This window comes from Bos indicus x Bos taurus, chromosome 29 (genome assembly GCF_003369695.1).
Source record: "Bos indicus x Bos taurus breed Angus x Brahman F1 hybrid chromosome 29, Bos_hybrid_MaternalHap_v2.0, whole genome shotgun sequence".
NCBI lineage: Eukaryota > Metazoa > Chordata > Mammalia > Artiodactyla > Bovidae > Bos > Bos indicus x Bos taurus.
Genome location: NC_040104.1, coordinates 14183523 through 14202882, shown reverse-complemented (window position 1 = coordinate 14202882; position 19360 = coordinate 14183523). Strand labels below are relative to the sequence as shown.

The 19360-nt window shown below is 50.0% G+C and overlaps 1 long non-coding RNA gene across 2 annotated transcripts in view; it reads left to right on the top strand.

Moving 5' to 3' along the window:
• Window positions 1–7768: 7768 nt before the first annotated feature.
• The window catches only part of LOC113886227, a 31294-nt gene continuing 19702 nt past the window's right edge, over window positions 7769–19360 (top strand). The window contains exons 1-3 of one of the 2 annotated variants that reach the window (XR_003509394.1): window positions 7771–8036; window positions 10762–10919; window positions 12360–12499. This is a non-coding gene — a long non-coding RNA (uncharacterized LOC113886227). Of the gene's footprint in view, window positions 8037–10761; window positions 10920–12359; window positions 12500–19360 lie in introns of those variants that run through there. The other variant, XR_003509395.1, reaches the window with a different exon arrangement.

The window sequence follows — 19360 nt, the reverse complement described above, 5'->3', positions numbered from 1 at the left end:
TTCCCTTAAAAGTGGTTTATTTTCTCCCTGTTAATTGGATTTGACTGTTTTCACAGTTTTAGATCCTTTATACTTTAGTTTATAAACTGTTTTTTAAAAGGGGCTTCCCAGGGAATACCTTCTAAGAATGCATTGTGTTAACATGCGTCCCTGACAGCCATCAGAGCTTCCTAGCAGCACACTGATAGCATTGAGTCATGCCGGTGAGGAAAAAAAACAAAAACATTCCTACATTTATTGAAACCTTGTATACTTATTGAGCTCCTGCCGGGCACTCCAGCTAGGTATCACAGAAGACCCAGAGATTCCCCAGGTGAAGGGGACTGTGAGAAGCAAATATTTTGAGGAAAAACCTGAACTAAAACAGCAGGTGGGCAGACCATCAAGATGGGAGCCCCTGTGGCTCCCTTTCCCTCCTGTCCTAAAACTGACACAAAAAGTGACATATCACCAACTACAAAAATTCCTAACAGGACAGCAGATTAAAGAAATGGCTTCCGTCAACTGGAAATTATTAGGAATTTCTAAGAGACATTTGATAGGAGCAAAGTAAAGTGAGAAACCAGAGCTCCCGACATTCTGAGGAGTGGTCTCTAACCAAATGGTACCAGGGGTAGAAGCGGCGACCAGCAGTAGGAGAAGCAGGTCCTGAGCCCCCATCTGGTGACTGCACCAGAACTGTACTGTATATAATGTGTATTATATACACATCCTCAGGTGTGTATATAATAATAAATGCATCAGGAGGGGACCGAGATTGGGCAGGTAGTCAAGTGGAACTTTAGCTGTACCTTCTTTTTAAAAAATATTTTACATTTAAAATTTAAACATATAATACTCATTTTAAGGAGGATATTTTCTCTCTCTCTCTCTTTTTTAAAAGAAGCAATTGCATTCAGTTGCAGGGATTCAGGATAAATGTCACGCCAGAGGCTGGATTCCTGCTAGGACTTGAAAGCAGAGAAGAGACCAGGAGAGTGTGAGTGAGCAGGTGGAGGTGGGGAAGTGAGCCCTCTTGGGCTATGGTGAGCCAGCCAGGAATGAGGCGTATGAGGGGACAGGTCTGCAGTGTAGGCTGAGGAAGACTTGGGGTCCAGAATCGGTCATTTTTATTGTGTTCTGTGAACAAAGAAAGTGGAAGATTTCTGAGCCGGGCAGCAATGCCATCCTGGTTTCAGTGTATGACTTCTGGTCTGGCACAGATGTCCCAAGTGGTGCAAATGCAGCAAAACTCTAACCAGGAGCTGGTAAAGGGCTAATGTGGACATTTGCTCCAATAACCTGAAGGCTCGATCCCCACAGGGCCAACGGGGATAGGGAAGGAGGAGACACATTTGCGAACATTTCTGAGAGCACTCAGCCCGGGTTGGAGGAAGAGAGTGCCAGGATGGAGAGAGGACAGTGGAGACGCACAATGTGATCCGTTCCTGCAGCTGCATCTGGGGGATGAAGGTGGAGATGTCCCTGAATTTAATTCCCAAAAAGTAGGTGACTTTTGACAGAGCAATTCTAGGAGGTGGAGGGGGTCAGTGTGCAGAGTGAGCGGAGGGATGGGTGCTGTGAGAGCTTCTCAGGGTGGCAGCGCTGTTTAAGACCTTGGTAGTAACAGGCAGGAGAGAGAGGCCACCGGAGGGAAAAGCTATTTTAGGAATAATCTTATTTATTAAGGAGGGCATCCCTTTCTAAAAGACCCTTGGCCTCTGAGTCAACCCGTTGTCCTAGCTTTCTTCTTCTCTCACTGTGCACTCCATGCTGCTGCTGCTGCTGCTGCTAAGTCGCTTCAGTGTCCGACTCTGTGCGACCCCATGGACTGCAGCCCACCAGGCTTCTCCGTCCATGGGATTCTCCAGGCAAGAACACTGGAATGGGTTGCCATTTCCTTCCCCAATGCATGAGAGTGGAAAGTGAAAGTGAAGTCACTCAGTCGTGTCTGACTCTTAGCGACCCCATGGACTGCAGCCTACCAGGCTCCTCCATCCATGGGATTTTCCCGGCAACAGTACTGGAGTGGGGTGCCATTGCCTTCTCCGGTGCACTCCATTGTTTTCAGAAAAAAATCAAGGGCTGGAAGAGGCAATTGGGGAGCTGAAGTGACATTGTACATTCTCCCCAATCTGACTCCCTAGTTACAGTCTGCTCCTTGAACAATTCCCAGGTGAAATGGGTTGTTTTGTTTCTGAATGGTATTTAACAGGGCAGCAAATTTGGAAAGCACCGCTTTTTTCTTTATGGAGTGATACAATGACCCCTTTGTTATGAGGCAGATTGATGAGTACAAACTAGCTGAAGGAATCATACAGGCAGGACACATCTTAAAATACTGTGACTGTTCTACAATATTCTAGCAGCATCACAGGAAGAAGCAGAGGAACCATATGTTAGATTTGCTGAAGCAGGAGGCAGCAGCTCAAGCACGGTGTCTAAACTGGAACCAAAGCAGCCCAGAGTGGCCCTGGTAGGAGGCAGGCTTGAAGGTTGATTTTGCTCCATCTAGTTCTGGGACTTTCAGTCACCTGCCTGCCCAAAACCCCCAAAGAAGGGAGACAAGTGGGAAACAGCTGGGCATGGCCTCTTCTGCCATCAGCGTTTGGAAAAGTTGTGCAGACAGAGACGGGGCTTTCTGAATGATGCTCTGCCCCTCTTAGATTTGGGTCATAAAAGCCCGAGTTCCCTGTTGGATAGATTTGTTTGTTGTGTTTTGATTTTGTGCCAACAATAAGAAATCTGGGCTCCCCTGGTGGCTCAGTGGTAAAGAATCTGCCTGCCCATGCTGAAGACACAGGTTTCAATCCCCGGTCCAAGAAGATCCCACAAGCCCCGGAGCAAGTAAGCCAATACACCACAGCTGCTGAGCCTGTGCTCTAGGACCCAGGAGCTGCAACTACCAAAGCCCTAGCTCCCAGAGCACGTGCTGCATGACAAGAGAAGCCACTGCAATGAGAAGTCCGCACACCACAACCAGAGAGCAGCCCCTGCTCGCTGCAACTAGAGAAAAGCCTGAGCACCAGTGAAGACCCAGCATAGCCAAAAATACACAAATAAGTAAAACTAAAAAAAATAAGACGTACTGACATACAAATTATATAAGACAGAGAAGGGGGAGAGATTCTCCACTTTCCACTCTCCCTGCCCACCTGTCTCCGGCTAGTGCCCTCATGGATGAATCCAGGGGAACCCCACTTCTCCAGGAGTTTGAGAAACAGCCCAGAGGATCCGCCCCTGGGAGACAAGCAGATGGGGCATGAGGAGGAATCCGTGTGCCGACAGGCCAGGACTGCCTCAAAGATGTGTCACATCACTATGTAAGCTTATTTAGCACAATTTAGCTAATTTGAGTTTTCAGTGGGTTCTTCACTTCCTACACCCCAGGGCTCTTCCCCCCTTTGCCATATTTTCCTTATAGACTTCTCGGTTCCTTTCAAAATTTGGGGGTCATGAGGAAGCAGAACTGCTGTCTTCTGGGACACAGGCTCTTTTCTCAAATTCTGGGGAAAGCACTTTGTGGGAACGTGAAGACTGGCTAGAGGATGGATGTGAGGCAGAGTGGAAGAGCCCACGCTGGCCATCAGTTCAGGTCTGGCTGATGCAGGAGGTGGGCCGGCGGAAGACTGTGGATGGGGAGAGTTAGCATGGGAGGCTTAATGAAAGCTGGGAAGAGGACAAGCCTGTTTCCCGTCGCCTTTCCTTTTCAGGAGCCCAGTGCTTCTCTGCTCTTCTGTTGTCCCTCTGCCCTCAACCCTCTTAACTAGAAAAAAGTGAAAGTGTCAGTGACTCAGTCATGTCCCACTCTTTGGGACCCCATGGACTGTAGCCCTCCAGGCTCCTCTGTCCATGAGATTCTCCAGGCAAGAATACTGGAGTGGATAGTATTCTCCAGGAGATCTTCCTGGCCCAGGGATCGAACCTGGATCTCCCTACATTGCAGGCAGATTCTTTACCATGTGAGCCACGAGAGACGCCCCTTAACCAGAAGCCCAAAGCTAAACGCCTGCAAACACACACACACAAAGAAACCTGTGTTTTGAGCTGAGACGAGATCAATTGTGCCTCCCCGTGAATTCAGTTCCCATTGCTCTCCCAGGGGGACTCGCATGAACCCTTTCATCTCAAATTATGAAGTGAAATGCCTTGTACGCAGTTAAAGAAATATGAGGTGTGGGAAGTCTGTTTCACCCTCTTAAAGCATATCAGATGCTTGTCTGCGGAGCATGTTCTGGTAGGCAAAGAGGGCAGCTGAGAAGAGTGGGCAGCGAGAGGCACTGCAGACCACTGGGGAGTGGGTTGGGCTGAGCTGTGGACCACCACCCCACTCCCTGGCCTCTTGGTTGTAAATCAGAGGTCTCCTGCGAACTGAAAAACTAGGTGGAGTAGGATTTCTGCATCGGATAAGAAAACGAGGTCAGTAAAGCCTTAGTGAGAACTGGATGAGACTGGAGAAGAGCTGGAAACCATGCCACTCAGAGCGCCTGCCGCGTGGTTCCAGTTTATCCTGCAGACAGGAGTGGGCGTGGGAGCCAAGGAGGGTGGAGGGAAAAATAAAGAAGCTGAGTGACGAGGTTATGTAAAGAAAAATAGAAGAGGAAAACATGGCCTAATCCAAAAAGAACACACTTACATTTTGATTTCATGTAATATACTTCCTGCCCCTCAGAGTGGGTCTCCCCACCCCCACCCACCCCTCCCACCAACCCACCCCCGTGCTATGTGATACCAGGCAGGGCGGAATCCCTGAGCCCTGCCTGTAACAGCTCGCACAGAAACATCTGCATGGATTTGCCGGTTTTCCTTAAGCTAGGGCCAGCTCAGCTCCTCCAGGGCCGTGTGCAGCAAAGCTGCTGACAGCCCTGCAAGGCAAAGGCAAGAAGTTCTTCCTCGGTTACAAAGGGCTCTGTTCCTCCAGACCAGGCAGTGGAGCGTCCTCTAGGGAGGGACGGCAGTCCAGGTGAGGAGTGAGGCACGTGAGTGGTGAAGACCTTAAACCGGACGCTGGGTTAAACCCCAAGGGGCTGTCCCCTCTATCCCTCTTCCCCATCCCCAAACGACAGAAGCCAGGAAATTCCTGCTACAGGAAGTGGCCATGGGGGTGAGGGGTGTAGAGACCAACCCTGCTGGCTGGCTCGCAGTTGGAAGCAAGAAACAAATTCTGCTCAAGTTATGAAATAAGCCGATCAATTCCTATCTTGGGAAGTAAGAGCGCATGGTGCCCCCAGAGAGGGTGGGCCAGTCAGGCCCAGACTCTGCCCCAGACATCAGTGGGCGATGCTCCCTGGGAAGCCTGCTCCCCTCTCAGGGGCAGCCGTGCTGTGTCCCAGCGCTGGTGGAGATTGCAGGCCTTGCTGTGCTGCAACCACGCAGTAAGCTCTCAGCCCCAGAGATCAGCTGAGCATGAATTCAAAGTCCACTAAGAGGATCGTTTAAAAATATTTCCATGGTGACGTGGGGCTTGCTGCTGTAGCTTCTTGAGATGACTGTCTGCTATGTGTCTGCCTACCTTGTGAATATATCTACATCCGCTTCTAAAATGCCTTCTCGACTTGAATACCTTGAATGTTTTCTTAAATATGACAGGTCTGAGTAGCTGGAGCGGAAGCACTGTGGAACATTCTACAACATTCTCTCCAATCCGTGGTGCTTCCCAGGGGACCACCATTTCAACCCAGTCCACTCTGCCTTGAGAGCCCACAGAGCAAGCTTTTTCCCTTGGCCTGACACCATCCTCCCCATGGCAGTGAACAAACGGGTAAGACATTCAGAGGGCCTGGACGTTTGTCATCTTGACCTGAGTTTGCCTTGAGATGACTTAGCCACTCATGCTATGGAACAAAAGTGGTCCTGGTGAGAAAGCCAGGAGCGACTGACTATGAAAACTTGTCCAGTTCCACCTCTGTTGCTGGCTTACATGCTGGTGGACTCCAGGGACTAAACTCCTCTCATGCTTCCTACTATTCCCATTTTTGTTGCTGTTGTTTAGTTGGTAAGTCACGTCAGACTCTTTTGTGACCCCATAGACCGTGTAGCACATCAGGCTCCTCTCTCTGTCCATGGGCTTCTTCAAGGCAAGAATACTGGAGTGGGCTGCCACTTCCTTCTTCACAGGATCTTCCCTACTTAGGGATAGAACCCAGGTCTCCTACATTGGCAGGCAGATTCTTTACCACTGAGTCACCAGGGAAGCCCTCTTATTTTTAAGGAACACATAAAAATGCAAGCCATATAATTCAGCAAACACATCACACCTTAGGTAATAATCTAAGACATATAACTAGAAAGCTAGTGATAGCAAAGAAGTGCCAATTAAACAAAAACAGTAGATTTTAGACATGGCCATGAGATGGCTTCTGAAGATCACTTCATGTGTTGCCCTGTTTCCACCTGTCCTAAAACTTCCAGAGTGAGAGAGATTGGAGGTAAGATTATGGCTCTTAAGTAAACAAGCTACTTTTTTCTAAGTCTAATTGGTTAGAACTTAAAGAAAGGACTTATGCTCACATGAATTGTGCAGAAAGGAATTTTAACAAATACAGAAGCAGTGCTAGACAGCACAGACAGATCAGAATTCAGAGAAGAAATCGCTTTCTGGGAAGAACCCACACCCTGCACACTCTGCAGTCACAAGAAGTCCTTCTGTGCACTGGGGTTTCCTGGTGAATACATTTGGAGGCAGGTGTTCACACAGTTAGTAAATAACTGTGTTTACTCACTAAGTATAAGTAACTTGCTTGTCCTTCCATTAATAATATTAGAGACCCGAGCTGCCCTGAGGCCACACCTTTCTGAGGCCACCCTGGATTTCAGGGTTTCTCAGCTGCAGCACTAGTGACGTTTTGGGTTGGATCATTTACTGTTGGCGGGAGGGCGGTCCTGTGCATTGCAGGATGTTTAGCTGCGCCTCCCCACCTCCACCCACGAGATATCTCTGGCACCTCTCTCCCAGTCCTGCAGCCAAAAACACTCCCAGGCATTGCCCAGTTGTTTCCAGGGGATGGAATCCCTTCTCTCCCCCATGTTGAGAACTAGTGATGTAAGGGGATGTAGGGACATCTTTTTTCTCCATTGTTTTCTGACAATTAAGTTAGCTCTTAGGGGAGCCCGGAGAGACAGAAGATGTCATTCCCAATGCTGCTGATCCCCAGCAGGTCGATGGAGTGGAGAAGTGCAGAGCAGGTGGGTGCCCTGAGTTAACCAGTCCAGTCTGGGCAGTAGGTGAAAGGTCACTGTGACTGCAGTTATTCCCACGCCCACCCCAAGCACCTGGGTTTCCCATGAACAAACCGAATCAAGTGCCAAGTGGGCCAGACCCTGCTGCGGCTGTGAGGAAAGAGAAATTCTGGATTCAGAACATAAAAACAACCCTTTGGCAATAGGCAGTGACTATAGCAGAGATGAATAATGGCATGACTCCCTAGAAGAAGCCGTCTTATTTTCATAGCAAAGCTATCTCTGTGTGCTGAGGCACGAGGGAGAATACTGTCTATATACAAAATGCTCCCCAAACATATGATGTTATGCCAAAAACTCTGAAGAGAAGGATATAACATCAAAAACAAACCAAAAAGAAAAAAAAAAGGCAAAACTCTCTTGGCTCTGTTCAGTTCAGTTCAGTCGCTCAGTCGTGTCCGACTCTTTGCGACCCCATGAATTGCAGCGCGCCAGGCCGCCCTGTCCATCACCAACTCCCGGAGTTCACTCTGTAGACAGAGCTAATGCTTCCTCTACATCGAAAAAAATAATTGCTCTGTGGTCGGTCACATCTGAATGCTGTTGGGTGAGGTAACGCTGTGGTTGCCATGGAGACGTGCTTTTTTAGCAGTGCTGGCATCAGGAAGCTTCACTGAGTTGCCTCTCATCTGTAGCTGAGTGCCTGATATACCGGGGGAAGAAAGTCATGGCCCAAACCAAGACATAGCTTGAGAGGGAGCAGAGCCGTGGCACCAGGGACACTCTCCAGATTTGTCTGGTCTGAGGACCTCAGAGTCCCCTTGGTGTGTAAGGAGACCAGTCGGGGGACAGCGGTGGTTTCTGAGCTTCCAGTGAAGGTAAGACAGGGACGGGGTGGAATGTGCATGAAGGCCAGCCTGTGACACTGACTCCTCCTCCCGCTGGCATTCGAATCCAAAGAAGCATCTGCTTTGAACTCTGCCTTTGAAGTGGGAGCTGACTCTTGCTGTCAGCATTCTGGGTTCTCAAAAGAGAAGACAGTTCTGTAGCCACAAATAGACTAGAAAAGGCTTTGACGGTAACATTTGGCTGGACTCGAGCACTCTGAATTCTCCTGGAAGAAGATTCATGGGCCCCGATGCTAACCCACAAACGTCACACACTTTATGGTGGGACTCAGTGTGGTGTTTTTTCACAAGGAGCAGTATTTATGATCGCCTGGGCAGGTGCCTATACAGCCCGAGCTGCAACTCAGGCTCCCGTTCCTAGTAGCTCTCTCTGTAAGGACCAACTTGTGTCCCTAAGAGGCCGGGTCGGTATCTGACAAATGATGTCTCATGGTTGATGTGTCTGTTTCCAACAAGCCAAGGTTAACAGTCTGGCAGTGGACTGACTACATGTTATAAAGGTTGATCTCACAAAAGAGGATCATGAGTGGCTGACACACCACGTTGTGTCCGTGTCATTCTGTGCTCGGGCAGAGGGGCTGGCCCTCATTTACAGCAGAGGAGGCGACATAAAAGCAGAATAATTGGATTTCAAATAGAAGGGGGATTTTTGTACCCCATGGGGCTGTGAGGAGGAGACCTATTGTGTGACTTCTGGTTTCCAGGGAAATACGTTTCCTGTGCCACTGCTGAGATGTACTGGGTAAATTCCAGAAGGAATAAGGCAGAGTGAGCTATGGCTTCTGGCTTCTTTGGCACCTAGAGTGAGAACTGACTCATTTTCTGAAAGAAATAATAGACTACAAACTAACATTCTTGAAGCTTTTAAGACTTTACCTAATCCCAGAAATTTTCTGAAAATATGATGGCTTCCGTTTTCACTTTATGGTATGTCTAGTTGCTAGGGGAGAAGGCAATGGCAACCCACTCCAGTACTCTTGCCTGGAAAATCCCATGGACAAAGGAGCCTGGAAGGCTGCAGTCCATGGAGTCGCTGAGGGTTGGACACGACTGAGCGACTTCACTTTCACTTTTCACTTTCATGCATTGGAGAAGGAAATGGCAACCCACTCCAGTGTTCTTGCCTGGAGAATCCCAGGGACAGCAGAGCCTGGTGGGCTACCATGTATGGGGTCGCACAGAGTAGGACACGACTTAAGTGACTTAGCAGCAGCAGCAGCAGTTGCTAGGGGAGGTAGTAAAAGAGCAGCTCCTTTTAAAAAACAATCCGAGTCCTGGGTTCCCCTGGTGCCTCAGAGGTAAAGAATCTGCGGGCCAATGCAGGAGACAGGTTCGATCTCTGGACCAGGTTGATCCCACATGCCACAGAGCAGCTAAGCCCGTGAGCCATAACTGCTGAGCCTGTGGTCTAGAGTTGGGGAGCTGCAACTCCTGAAGCCCACGTGCTCTAGAGCCTGTACTCTGCAACAGGAGAAGCCACTGCAATAAGAAGCCCGCACACCACGACTAGAGAGTAGCTCCTGCTCCACAACTAGAGAAAAGCCCATGCAGCAATGAAGACCCAGCACTGCCAAAAATAAAGAAAGAAATAAACAAAAATTATATTTTAAAAATAAAACAACTGTGGTCATGAACATTCACCCTGCTTTGCAGTCTGACCAACAGATTCTCCTATTCCCGGTCGCCGTGCCTCTTTTCAAAATTTCATTCCAACTGATGTTCTAACCGGGGACTTAAGGAGAGGACAGCCCATCACGTGATGTGGGACAGATGCATTCAACCCCTGCAGAGAAAGAGAGTTACTTGTAAACACACAAAAACATGGGTGGGAAGTTCACCGGGGAATGTTACTGAGACCTGAGGCTGCTGCAGGGACTGGTCTTCCCTCATTGGGTTAATTTTTACCTTCATGAAATGCTGTTTCCTGTCTCTCCAGCTGGTTTCGTTGCTCTCAGCTCCCACATAGCCAATTGGGACCCCGCTCTGGGTTCCCCAGCTTTGACTTAACTTCAATGGACGCTTCATCTCACCTCTGCTACTCATGCCTCACTCCTCAGCTCACCTTTTCCAGCCACCTTAGCTTTGGCAGCCTGTAGATCGGCTACCCCAGGTCCTTTGCTTGCCCTTCAGGTTACAGGAGCAAGAGAACTGTGCCACCACGGCTGCCCGGCGTGTGAAGGAACATGCTTTCTGAGAGGGGCATTGCCCTGCAAGTGGAGATCAACCTCTTAGTTCAGCCATTGGCTGCCATCCCACCTCTGAAAGACATCACTCCTTCCCTCCCTGATTCGGCTCCAGCTTTCTTTCCCGACGCTCTCCCTAGCCCAGATGGACCACTGGCAGGTCCTTTCAGACCTTCCTCTCTCTCACCTCTGTGGGTTTTTGACACCTGTGAGAGATTGGCTGAAATGCCCAGCCCCAGCCACTTCTTGAAGCCCATCCTTTCTGTGAAGCTTCGTCTGATCCTGACTGATGGAAAACAAAACAAACTACACTCTTGTCCAGTCCTGCTAAGCATGTCTCATTGCAACGTGCTGATGCCCAGCAGAGGGGAGCTGGTCTCTCCACCCCTTGAATCACGGGCTTGTTTTGGCCGATGGAATATGAGCAAACACGACACATGGAGGGGCTGGGAAAGCATGTGTGCATCAGGGCTTTTCCTCTATCTAGCTGATCCGAAACTTTTTTCCACCAGGAGAGTGAGGCTGGACCACAACTGGAGGACAAGACATCCTCTCCATCTCAGCCATCCCAGACAGGTGAGCCAGGCTCCCCTGGACACCCCGGCACTGCTGAGCCAACCCCAGACAGAAGAACTGCCCGGACCCCCTCACAGCTTGCGTGAGACAACAGGTAGGTGTCTTGTGAAACACTGAGTGTTAGAGCAGTTTGTTAGGCAGCAAATCATCGCTTTGCACCTCCCACGTTGGAATTCTCCTTTTTTGAAGCGCCATAGCAGCTCAGCTTGGGCTTCCTTGGTGGCTCAGAGGTTAAATCATCTGCCTGCAATGCAGGAGACCTGGGCTCGATCCCTGGGTCAGGAAGATCCCCTGGAGAAGGAGATGGCAACCCACTCCAGTATTCTTGCCTGGAGAATCCCATGGATGGAGGAGCCTGGTGGGCTACAGTCCATGGGGTCGCAAAAGAGCAGCTCAGCTGGTAAAGAAACTGCCTGCAATGCAGGAGACCCTGGTTCGATTCCTGGGTCAGGAAGATCCCCTGGAGAAGGGATAGACTACCCACTCCAGTATTCTTGGGCTTCTCTGGTGGCTCAGACAGGAAAGAATCCACCTGCAATGCGGGAGACCTGGCTTCAATCCCTGGGTTGGGAAGATCCCCTGGAGGAGGGCATGACAACCCATTCCAGTATTCTTGCCTGGAGAATCCCATGGACAGAGGAGCCTGGCAGGTTCCAGTCCACAGGGTTGCAAAGAGTCAGACAACTGAAATGCGTTCACACGTACACAATTCAACGTGTAGACAATTCCCTGTTCTCTACATTTGGAAGTATAAACAATATAAACCTGATAATTCTGTAAGTAATTTTTATAATTATGATGTAAATCTATTCTATCCTTAAGATATTTAAAATAAGCCCTTTATGGGAAAAAAAAAAATTTTGAGCCTCTTTTACCGAGTAACAGAATCTGACAATCAGCTGGTCCAATGAGCTAGCATAAATAGAGATAGCTGTGGCTGGGCTCTGGCGGGGCTCCTCCCCTGCTTTGGAGCAGAGGGAAGTTGAAAAGGAGGTCGCTGTTAAAAGCCAGCCTTTGGAGCCATTTGGACCGCAATGTGCGTACTGGTTCTATCAGGCACTGCTCGGGGCCCTGGGAGGACGACCTCTCTCTCTGAGAGTCTCCATTTCTTTGTCATTGGGTGAGCAGCCATCACCCCTCCTCCATGTCCTCCTGTTGCTTCTCTGTCTGCTACAGAGGCCGTGCATCTTGTCTGAAGAAGATGCTCATGCCAGCAATGCCTGCCAAAGGCCCCATTTTATAGTTTTGTTTATTTGTTTATTTATTTTGGGCTGCGCTGAGTCTTCCTTGCTGCTTGGGCTTTTCTCTAGTTGTGGCCAACGGGGACTATGCTCTCGTTGTGGTGTGCAGGCTTCTCTTGCAGAGTGCAAGCTCTAGGACGCACGGCCTCAGTAGTCGTAGCACAGGGCCTCGTAGTTGCACTTCCCGAGCTCTAGAGCACAGGCTCAGTAGTTGTGGTGCACAGGCTTGGTGGTGTGAGGCATGTGGGATCTTCCCAGACCAGGGATCAAACCAGTGTCTTTTGCATTGGCAGGCAGATTCTTTACCACTGAGCCACCAGGGAAGCCCCAAAGACCCCATTTTAAACTCAACCAATTAAGGACAATCAAACCAGTCAGTCCTAAAGGAAATCAGTCCTGAGTATTCATTGGAAGGACTGATGCTGAAGCTGACACCCCAATACTTTGGCCACCTGATGTGAAGAACTGACTCAATGGAAAAGATCCTGACACTGGGAAAGATAAATGGCAGGAGGAGAAAGGGACGACAGAGGATGAGATGGTTGGATGGCATCACCAACTCAATGGACATGAGTTTGAGCAAGCTCGGGGAGTTGGTCATGGACAGGGAAGCCTGGCGTGCTGCAGTCCATGGGGTCGCAAAGAGTCGGAAACGATTGAGCAACTGAACTGAACTAAATTAAGGACTGCTGGAAATGCCATCTTCATCTCCTGTAACCTTCATCTTGCAATGGCTATTGAGTTCTGCCTCCATACATCGTGGCCATTTGCACAGCTATAAAACACGTTCTCCACCTAGACTCACCACAAGCTGTGAGCCTGGATGGGCCGCACCAAATGTCAAGGGAATGGAAGAGACAGTGGTGCTGGAGAACGTGGCTGCATCAGACACTTAATTTCACCATCCGAATAGCTCTTCAATCTGTCCATTCCCACAGCTGCCACTTTAGTCCAAGCTCCATCCTGCCTTACCTACACACCTGCAGGTGCCTCCTTCTTACCTGGAATACACAGATAAAGCAGAGCCTACATGGTCTTCTGTGAGGATCACTTATTTAGGAGTAGTCCCAGGAATCAGAAGGGAGGGACAGGCAGACGGGGAGAGAAGGAATGTTCATATACAAGTGTATAAGTGGGGTCACTTCTGTGGAGAGTAGAGCCTGACGGCCCAGGAGGAGCGTTTATCCATCGTCTCCTGTTCTCCACTGGCTGAGGACTGCTCCTGGAAGCACAAGCTCTCCTGTAGTTTGAGTCATTCCTACAGGTGCCCCAATAGCTTCCTCATCATTGAGGTCACTGCAGGAAAAGGTGAACCTCAGGCTAGGGTTGTGAGTGTGAGGCGGAGACTGCCTGGGAGTGTCCACCACGGCCGAGGCTGAACGCAAAGGGGATGCTGAACAGGCGAGGGGCAGGGCTGCCGAGGCTTCCTGTGCAGTCTCCTAACTGTATAATCTCTTCCTGTACCATCTCTGCCCTCCTCCGTGCTGGCTCCTTGCTTTTTTCTGCACAGGAGCAACAGTGATTATGTTTTCAAAACATTAACTGGATCTGTCACATATACACTCCAAACTCTAGGGCTTAAATCTGTGGATAAAGGTCAGGCTTCTCTGGAGGCTTGGCTGTAAAGAACCCGCCTGCAATGCAGGAGCGGCAGGAGATGCGGGTTTGATCCCTGGGTTGAGAAGATCTCTTAAAGAAGGAAATGGCTATCCACTCCAGTATTCTTGCCTGGAAAACCTCATGGACCGAGGAGCCTGGCATGCTACAGTCCATAGGTCGCAAAGAGTCAGATACAACTGAAGCAACTTAGCATGCATGCATGTATGGATAAAGGTCACAACCCTAAGATGGCTTGGGGAGCCCTGCCACCTCTGCCCACTGCTCCTGCCCACCCCCACCTCACTCTCTAGGGACAGGCCACCCTCCTGCTTGCCCTGTGCTGTGACCACACTGACCACAGGGCCTTTGCACATGCAGTTCCTTCTTTCACCACAAACCCCTGCTTGTCCTTCATCTCTCAGCTCAAGTGTCACTCCCGCAGAGGAGCCTTTCGAACTCTATCTCTGGGATGGGCCAGGGTCCCTTGTCAAGCCTGTTAGAGAACCCCACAGTCTCCTTTCAGGGGATCTGCTGTCAGCATTTGCCTGATGGGGGAAGGGGAGGGGGTCGTAGGTAGAAGAGAGCAACCAACTTCTTAATGCATAGCCTTTGGGATATTAGGAAATCCCTACCTGTTCTCATGGTACCAACTAAACTATCAGGTAAATAAAAATAAATCAAAGCAATAAGACAATTGCAAAACCCCTAACTGGTCAACTGGTTGCTCTGGTCACTGTGTCTGGATGGCTGCCCCTTTGGGACCTGCCTGTCCCAGGGCATCCTCATCTATGGAGCCTGCTCCCTACCAAGCTGTATCTGACTGCTGTGGAACACACATTTTTCCCTTCCAGAGACAAGAAGGGTCTGGAGAATGTTTCCTCCTGGGTCTTTATCCAAGTTTTGAGGTTCCCCACTTCCTGAAGGGCTAATGCTGGCTGAAGCTGGGGAGCCTTGTGGTTAGCAACAGTCTGAGCATCGAACTACCAGGACTTTTTCAGAGAAACAGATGGAGGTATTTTCACTCACCTAATCTGAAGAGATCACAAAACTTGGGCAGTAAGTTTAACTTTTAAACTCTTGAGAGTCCCTTGGACAGCAAGGAGCTCAAACCAGCCCATCCTGAAGGAAATCAACCCTGAATATTCATTGGAAGTGCTGAAGCTAAAGCTCCAGTACTTTGACCACCTGATGCAAAGAGCTGACTCATTGGAAAAGACCCCGATGCTGGGAAAGATTGAGGGCAGGAGGAGAAGGGGATGAAAGAGGATAAGATGGTTAGATAGCATCACTGATTCAATTGACATGAATCTGAGCAAACTCTAGGAGACAGTGAAGAATAGGGAAGTCTGGTGGGCTACAGTCCGTGGGGTTCCAAAGAATTGGACACGACTGAGAGACTTCACTTTCACTTTTCACTTTCATGCATTGGAGAAGGAAATGGCAACCTACTCCAGTGTTCTTGCCTGGAGAAACCCAGGGATGGGGGAGCTTGGTGGGCTGCCATCTATGGGGTCGCACAGAGTCGGACACGACTGAAGCGACTTAGCAGCAGCAGCAGCAGAGCGACTGAACAGCAACATGTTTGACTTTTAAACTCTCTGGCAACTGAGACTGAAAAAGGGGGGCAAAGTTCTTGAATACGGAAAATTTTCATCCGGGAATGTGTCTGAGTTTTTGGAAGAGCTGACAGCTTTTAACCTTTCTCTCCAAAACCCAGCCCGCCTTCCCTAATTATAGTCCCTTCCTTCTTCTCTTTAACAGCTTGATTGAAGCATAGTTGATATACGGTAAACCGCATATGTTTAATGAATGCAGTTTCAGGAGTTTGGGCACAAACGTGCACCTGTGATACCATCACCCTGTTTTCAGAGTAACTGACATACCATCACCTCCGAACACTGTCCGGGACACACTGTCATTGTGTCCCTCTGTTTGATGGTTGTGTGCCTAGTGACAGGTTAATGTGACACCTACTCTCTTAACAAAGTTTTAAGTGTACAATACAGTTTTGTTGACCATAAGCCCTACATGGTACAGCAGATCTCTAGAACTAATTCATCTTGCATAACTAAAACTTTTCCTGGAGGAGGGCATGGCAACCCATTCCAATATTCTTGCCTGGGAAATCCCATGGACAGAGGATCCTGGCATGCTACAGTCCAGGGGGTGGCAAAGAGTCAGACACCACTGAGGGAGAGCACAGCTGAAACTTTATACCTACTGAACAGCAGCTTCCCACTTCCCCCTCCTACTTCACTGTTCTACTTTCTGCTTCTGTGACTATTTGAGATTCCTCATATAAGGGACATTGTGCAGTATTTCCCCTTTGCTGTCTGACTATGGACTTCCCAGGCAGCTCAGTGTAAGAAATCTGCCTGCCAAACAGGAGACTCGGGTTCAATCCTTGGGTTGGAAGAATCCTCCTGGAGTAGGGCAAGGCAGCTCACCAGTATTCTTGCCTGGAGAATTCCATGGACAGAGGAGCCTAGTGGACTACAGTCCACAGGGTTGAAAAGAGGTGGACTCAACTGAGCGACTCAACAACAGCAGCAGCAGCAGTCTGGCTCATTTCACTGTCCTCTAGGTTCACCCAAGTTGTTGCAAATGGCACTCAGTGTCCATTGACAGACAGGTGGATAAAGAAAATGTGAAATGTACACAGAGGGGAACATTACTCAGTCTTCAAAAAGAAGGAACGCAGTCCCTCTCTTCTTCATTCATCCTTTTTTAAAATTTAATTTTTTATTTCTAAAAAAATATTTATTTATTTGGCTGTACTGGGTCTTAGTTGTACTTTGGATCTTTAGTTATAGCATGTGGGATCCAGTTCCCCAACCAGGGATTGAGCCTGGGCATCCTACCCTGGGAGTGGGCAGTCTTAGCCACTAGACCACTAGGGAAGTTTGTAATCTTTGTTTTATGTTGTGGTATAGTTGACCTCCTTAATTTATCTGTGTTTTTAAGCTCTCACCCCTCAGAACACCCCATTCTTTATTTTCTGCCTCCTGACTCCCCTTTGCCTTGGCTTTCTCTCTCCCGTGTCCTCTTCTTCCTCCTGCTGCTCAGCCTTGTCCTCTCCCCTGCCCCTAACTCTGCCTCCCTTCCCTTCCCCACACCCATCCATGGACTTCCTGTTCCTTCCATTTTCACCTTCTGAAGTGCTTCCAGCAACATGGAAGACTTGAAAGGGAAGAGAACGGGACACGACTGTCCTGAACATTCCTTTCCAGCCCTTTCCCCCAAGGACTGCAGAATATTTCAGGCCCAATGCTGTTCTCTCTCTCTGAAGCTGCGCCTCTGCCATCCCTTGTCCCTCCTAAGAGCCTGGAGCAGATGCCCCTTGGGCTTCCAGGGAAGGAGCGACACAACCCCCATCGCCTCTCCCTCCCCATGGTGCTGTCAGGCACCTCCCAGCAGGGTGCACCTGTGTCCGAGAGCCAGGCCAAGTTCCCTGCTGGGCCCGGGTGAGTGAAGCGTCGCCCCCTGCCCCTGCAACCCAGCCTCGGACAGCTGCTGCCCACCAGGGGCACGGATTGATGGAGCCTCTCCAGAGAAAGCCGCCTCAGCTCGCCTTACAGGCAGAGTCACTAATGATTTGGCACCAACAGAGCACAAAAATCTTTACAAGAAAGTTGCCCTGTATCAGTCAGAAGAGCAGAGCCAGTTGTTAATACTTTATTATGGTGTATCTCCAGAGGTGTGTGTGGTGAAGGGAAGCCTGAGGAGTTACTTCCATGCATAGATAGACCCAGGCCTGATGTTTGCAGAGTCTGGATATCACCATGGCCAGAATTCCTTTTCCTTTTTCCTCCAGAGAGGGAAAATAAAAACCAGGTCTGTCCACTTTGCTGGTCAAGGCAGGTCGTTTGGTTCAACAACAGATGGCACTGGGATGCCTTGGAGCTGTCCTCATTGCCAGGGATAGCTGTATGATGGGCATAGCCCCAGCAGCCTTTCTGTCCCCATGAGGCCCAACCCATGAGCATTTATTTGGGATCCTTCCCAAATCAGGCAGGGGCCAAAGGATATCAGCTGGTGATCCCAAATCAATACACTGTTCTTCCACCATTTTTCTTCTTGTTTGGCTGTCTTTGGAATTTGTGTCTGAGAGGAATGTCCAGAGCAGTTTGTAGATGAGGTTTATGGATTGTGAGCTAGGGGAGAGACAGGGAGGGGAGGAGGAGGGAATAGGGAGAGGTTGGAGTGGTGTGAGGAGGAGGTGACGGTGGTTTGATGGGGTGATGGAGGAGGGAAGCGGGGGGTGTGTATCACTGTGGGCAGAATACGGCCTTCAATTTTCTTCATGGCTTGTAGTAAGTGCCTGTCCCCAGGGCTGCATGTGGGGCTGGATCCCACATGTGTCTGCTACCACCTGGAACCTGCCAGAACCCAAGCAGCCACCTGCCCAAGTTCTAGGCCTTTCCTGTGAGGCACAGGTGGGCACTGAAGGGAAGGGCAGGGGTGGGTAATGGCATTAGTGATCTTGACCCTGGAGCCCGATGCTGGAGGCTGTTTCAGTTCTGGGTGCCAGAGGTGGGGGTGTCGTGCTAGGGCAGCCTTGCCTTGGTGAAGCCTGCTTTCTTTCCTGGAAGAGACTTGAGCCCCCTTGGAGGTTTTCAAAACCAAGTCAGGCTACAGGAAGGGAAGGGGGCATCCTTCCTGTCTCCTTTGGTTTATCATGTTCTTCCTGCTCATGGACATTGTGCCTGCATCGGTTCAACCACTATATTTTTTCCAGGCAGCATTTCCTTGGTCAAGGCGCTGTGATAAGCTGTCCCTAGGGCCCCTGGCACCCCAATGATGTGGCTGCCTGCCCCCCATGGGAAAGGAGAGACACTGGCCCTTTGGAAAGAGACTCAGTGACCCCAGAGCCACAGAAGAACAGCAAGGCAGACGAACCTCTGTACATATCCACCCCTCACCCACCTCGTCTCCAAATGCAGTTGGTTTTTAATGGTCCCCCAGGAAGGAGACGAGGCTCTGGCTTCAGCATCCTGTATCAGCTTCTAACAGCCCCACGAGTGGGCTCAGAGCTCCAGAAGGAATCCTGTGCCCAGGGACCTTCTTTGTATGTCTCTGTCACCATGGCATCAGGCTCCTTTGAGCCCTGTTTGACGCTATTTCATCAAGCCCTTGATGAAACCCTGTCTTTGGCTTTTGCTAACTTACAACACATCTTCATGGCCTCTGGGGTCCCAGGGGCACAGAGCCTGGACCAAACGCCAGACCCTATCCTCCGGTCCCGCAGGCGAGCATAGGCAGGGCATCTGAAGTGCCAAGTGGCCCATTTGTGAGTGGATAGATGAGGGTGACCTTGCTGCCCGAGCAGGGCCTGGCGGGCTCGGCCGGTGCAGCGTGTCCTGTCACCCGGCGCCCTGACCTGGTTCACTGCTGGCTGAGGCCGGAGCCCAGGCAGCAGGCCCGACTCAGCCGCGTCCTCTGGCCTCACACAGCATTTTTGTCATGAAGCTTGGCAAGGACCGCTGAGTCCTTTCTGTTACTCCAGAATCATGCTCTGGGGAGGGGAGGAGCTCTGGCCAGCCTGTCTGGAAGAATAGGTGGAGGCTGCTGAGGTGGGATTTCAGTTGCTGTGAGGGTTTGATGTGCTGGGAAAGGGGGGAGGTGACTGATGGTGTCCCTGAGGTGCAGAAGCCCGAAGCCGTATGCAGAGTGTGGGGAATCCAGCCTGGGCAGC